Genomic DNA, 5,360 nt, shown 5'->3' on the forward strand with positions numbered 1-5,360 from the left:
CAAGGCCCATGCTCCGAAATCACTTTCTAAGAGCATGATGTGCAAAAAAATTGCATTTTGACACTACAAGTTCTAGAATTAGGACTTGCATCTTGAGATCTTGTTGTGACTTTGATGCTCTAAAACTGAGGATTTCGATGCACAAGCTTCGTAACAAGGTTCTAAGAGCACGATGCGTCAAGATCATGTTTTGATGCTAGCATCTCTGGAATCAGGACTTGCATCTTGAAAGTTTGTTGTGACTCCAAACATGATTTTGATGCTCAGAAACTAGAGCTTTCGATACACAAGCTCTGAAATGAGGTTCTAAGAGCATGATGTGCATCAAAATCATATTTTGATGCTATCAGCTCTAGAATCGGGACTTGCATCTTGAAAGCTTGTTGTGTCTCCAAGTATCAATTTTGATGCTTTGAAACTGAGGCTTTCGAGGAACAGGCTCCAAAATGAGGTTCTAAGAGAACGACGTGCATCAAAATCATGTTTTGATGCTAGCGGCTCTTGAATCAAAATCTTCATCTTGAAATCTTGTTGCACCTACAAACAACAATTTTGATGGTCTGAAACTGAGGCTTTTGAGGCACAAGCTCCGAAACAAGGTTCTAAGAGCACTATGTGTGTCAAAATCATGTTTTGACGCTAGCAACTCTAGAATCAGGACTTGCAGCTTGAAAGCTTGTTGTGCCTCCAAACATTGATTTTGATGCTCTAAAACTGGTGCTTTTGAGGCACGAGCTCCAAAATGAGGTTCTAAGAGCACGATGTACATCAAAATTGTGATTTGACGATAGTGACTCCAAAATCAAGACTTCCACCTTGAAACCTTGTTGTGTCTCCAAGCACCGATTTTGATGCTCTGAAATTGGGGCTTTCAAGGTACAAATTCCAAAATCAAGTTCTAAGAGGATGATGTGTGTAAAAATCATGTTTTGACGCTAGTGGCTCTAGAATTGGGACTTGCATCTTCAAGTCTTGTTGTGTCTCCAAACACCAATTTTGATACTCTGAAACCAAGGCTTTCAAAGCACAATCTTCAGAATGAGGTTCTAAGAGCACGATATGCGTCAAAATTGTGTTTTGATTCGAGTGGCTCTAGAATCGAGATTTGCATCTTGAAACCTTGTTTTTTATCCAAACATCAATTTTGATGCTCTGAAACTCGAGCTTTTGAGGGACAAGATCCTAAATGAGATTCTAAGAGCACGATGTGCATCAAAATCATGTTTTGATGCTAGTGGTTCCTGAATCAGAACTTGCATCTTGAGAGATTGTTGTGCCTACAAAGAATGATTTTGATGGTCCAAAACTGGGGCTTTCGAGGCACAAGCTCCGAAATGAGGTTGTAAGAGCATGATGTGCGTCAAAATCATGTTTTGATGCTAGTACCTCTAGAATCTTGACTTGCATCTTGAAAGATTGTTGTACCTCCAAACATTGATTTTGATGCTCCAAAACTAGGGCTTTCAAGGCACAAGCTTCAAAACGAGGTTCTTAGAGCACGATGTGTGTCAAAATCGCATTTTAATGCTAGCGGCTTTGAAATTTGGAATTGCACCTTGAAACCTTGTTGTGCCTCCAAACACAAATTTTGATGCTCCAAACTGGGGCTTTCAAGGAACAAGTTCCTAAATGAGGTTATAAGAGAATGATGTGCATAAAAATTGTGTTTTAATGCTAGAAGCTCTGAAATTGGGACTTGTGTCTTGATGCCTTGTTGTGTCTCCAAACACCAATTTTGATACTCTGAAATCGAGGCTTTCGAGGCACAAGCTCCGGAATGAGGTTCTAAGAGCACGATGTGCGTCAAAATCACATTTTGATTCTAGTGGCTCTAGAATCGAGACTTGCATCTTGAAACATTGTTGTGACTCCAAACCTAGGGCTTTTGAGGCACAAGCTTCAAAATGAGGTTCAAAGAGCACGATGTGTGTCAAAATTGCATTTTGACACTAGCAATTTTGGAATCAAGACTTGCATGTTGAAAGCTTGGTGTGCCTCCAAACACCAATTTTGATGCTTCAAAATCGGGACTTTTGAGGCACAAGCTCTGAGAGGATGTTCTAAGAGCACAATGTGCATCAAAATCATGTTTCGATGCCAGCAGCTCTGAAATCAACACTTGCATCTTGAAAGCTTGTTGTGACTCCAAACACTGATTTTGATACTCAAAAATTTGGGCTTTCAATGCCCAAGCTCCGAAATGAGGTTCTAAGGGTACGATGTGCATCAAAATCATGTTTTGACACTAGCAGCTCCAGAATCAGGACTTGCATCTTGAAATATTGTTGTTCCTCTAGACATCGATTTTGATGCTCTAAAACTAGGGCTTTCAAGGCACAAGCTCAAAAATGAGGTTCTAAGAGAATGATGTGCATCAACATCGTGTTTTGACACTAGCAGCTCTGGAATTGGGACTTGTGTTTTGAAAGCTTGTTGTGCCTCCAAAAACTAATTTTGATGCTCCAAAATTGGGGCATTCAAGGCACAAGCTTTGAAACAAGGTTCTAAGAGTACGATGTGTGTAAAAATCTCTTTTTGATTCTAGCAGCTCTGAAATCAAGATTTGTGTCTTGAAACCTTGTTGTGCATCCAAACACCAATTTTGATGCTCTAAAACTGGGGCTTTCAAGGCACAAGCTCTGGAACAAGGTTCTAAGAGCACGATGTGCATTGAAATCCCATTTTGATTCTAGCGGCTCTGGAATGGAGGCTTGTCTCTTGAAACATTGTTGTGCCTCCAAACGCCAATTTTGATGGTATGAAATTAGAGATTTTGAGGCACAAGTTTTGAAACGAGGTTCTAAGAGAACGATGTGCATCAAAATTGTATTTTGATGCTAGCGGCTCCAGAATCAAGACTTGCATGTTGAAATCTTGTTGTGCCTCCAACCAGTGATTTCGACACTCCAAAACTAGGGCTTTCGAGGTACAAGCTTCAAAATGAGTTTCTAAGAGCATGATGTGTGTCAAAATTGCATTTTAAAGCTAACAGCTCTAGAATTGGGACTTGCATTTTGAAAGCTTTTTATGAATCCAAACACCGATCTTGATGCTCAAAAACTGGATCTTTCGATGCAATAGCTCTGAAACAAGGTTTTAAGGGCACGATGTGCATCAAAAATGTGTTTTCAGACTAGTGTCTCTGGAATCAAGACTTGCATCTTGAAAGCTTGTTGTGCCTCCAAACACCAATTTTTATGCTCTAAAATTGGGGCTTTTGAGGTACAAGATTCAAAACTAGGCTCTAAGAGCACGATGTGCATCAAAATTGCATTTTGATGCTAGCAACTCTAGAATCAGGACTTTGAGTCTTGAAATCTTGTTGTGCCTCCAAACACCGATTTTGATGCTCCAGAATTGGGGCTTTCAAAGAACAAGATCAAAAACGAGGTTCTAAGAGCACGATGTGGGTCAAAATCGCATTTTGAGGCTAGTGGCTTCAGAATTGGGACTTGCATCTTGAAACCTTATAATGCCTCCAAACACCGATTTTGATTCTATGAAACCAAGGCTTTCAAGGTACAAGCTTCGAAATGAGGTTCTAAGAGCACGATGTGCGTAAAAAATGCATTTTGACACTAGTGGCTTTGGAATTGAGACTTGCATCTTGAAAGCTTGTTGTACCTCCAAACACTGATTTTGATGCTCTGAAATTAGGGCTTCTGAGGCACAAGAATTGAAATGAGGTTCCAAGAGCACGATGTGTGTCAAAATCTCATTTTGAGGCTAGCAGCTTGAGAATGAGGACTTGTGTCTTGAAAGCTTGTCCAAACACCAATTTTGAAGTTTCAAAACTGGAGCTTTCAAGACACAAGCTACAAAATGAGGTTATTAGAGAATGATGTGCATCAAATTCATGTTTTGATGCTAGTGCCTCCAGAATCAGGACTTGCATCTTGAAAGCTTGTTGTGGCTCCAAACACCGATCTTGATTCTTCAAAACTGGGGCTTTCGAGGCACAAGCTTTGAAATGAGGTTCTAAGAGAACGATGTGTGTCAAAATCGTGTTTTGATGCTATCAACTCTGGAATTAGGACTTGCATCTTGAAACCTTGTTGTGCCTCCAAAGACTGATTTTGATGCTCTGAAACTGGGTCTTTTGAGGAACAAGCTCCAAAATGAGGTTCTAAGAGCACGATGTGCATCAAAATTGCATTTTAATGCTAGCAGCTCTATAATCGGAACTTGCATCTTGAAACCTTTGTTGTGCCTCCAAACATCGATTTTGGTGCTTTAAAACCAGGGTTGTCGAGGCACAAACTCAGAAACAAGGTTTTAAGAACATGATGTGCATTAAAATTGCATTTTGTCACTACCAACTCTGGAATCGGGACTTGTGTCTTGAAACCTTGTTGTGCTTCCAAACCCTGATTTTGATACTCCAAAATTGGGGCTTTGAAGGCACAAGCTCCAAAATGAGGTTCTAAGAGCATGATGTGTGTCAAAATTATGTTTTGATGCTAGTGGCTCCAGAATCGAGATTTGCATCTTGAAAGCTTGTGCCTCCAAATGCTCATTTTGATGCTCCTTAGCCGAGGCATTCAAGGCGCAAGCTCCAAAATGAGGTTCTAAGAGCATGATGTGTGTCAAAATTGCATTTTAAGGCTAGAGGCTTAGGAATCGGGACTTGCATCTTGAAAGCTTGTTGTGCCACCAAACACTAATTTTAATGTCCGAGAACAGTTCTTTCTAGGCACAAGCTCTGAAACAAGGTTCTAAGAGCACGATGTGTTGGAAATTGACACTCATCCGGGGGCTATTGATGCTTGATTAATGGTTTAGGGCTGTGATTGATGGAAAACTCTTCATGAGTTTCCCATCCGAAAATCACAAATCTTGATATCCGGAAGCAAACATCAACTGGTAGCCAGTTAACAGGTATTTTAGGTTGAACATAGTAGTTTTAGTCTGTAAGCTTTTCGGTGATTGTGGTTTTGTGAATCATGTATAGGATGATTGGGCCAACATAGAGACATCACTTTATCATCATTTTGGTGATCCACATTTATCTTTGGTGATTCGGTCAAGTCGATATATAACTACACATTACATTAGTAGGCCAACTTGGTGAATGATCTATTTTGTGATTGCAGATATATAAGACTGATGAAGAAGACCTTTTTGGAGTATGGTATGATTGTATGTGAAGCGAGTGGTGATAAAGAATCTATTTTGGCATAGTTTCACGTGCACAATCTTGATCCAATAGCTGACTAAGATAGAAATAGATAAGAATAGCAGAGGTGATACAGATAGAGTATTTGGAACTTAACCAGAACTCATCCAGGCATTGTAGATGTTATTTTTGAGTTCATTCATTGTAATCCATCTTTGTAACTATTGGTAAGGCAGTGAGTCTT

The sequence above is a fragment of the Cryptomeria japonica genome, chromosome 10, assembly GCF_030272615.1.
Source record: "Cryptomeria japonica chromosome 10, Sugi_1.0, whole genome shotgun sequence".
Taxonomy (NCBI): domain Eukaryota; kingdom Viridiplantae; phylum Streptophyta; class Pinopsida; order Cupressales; family Cupressaceae; genus Cryptomeria; species Cryptomeria japonica.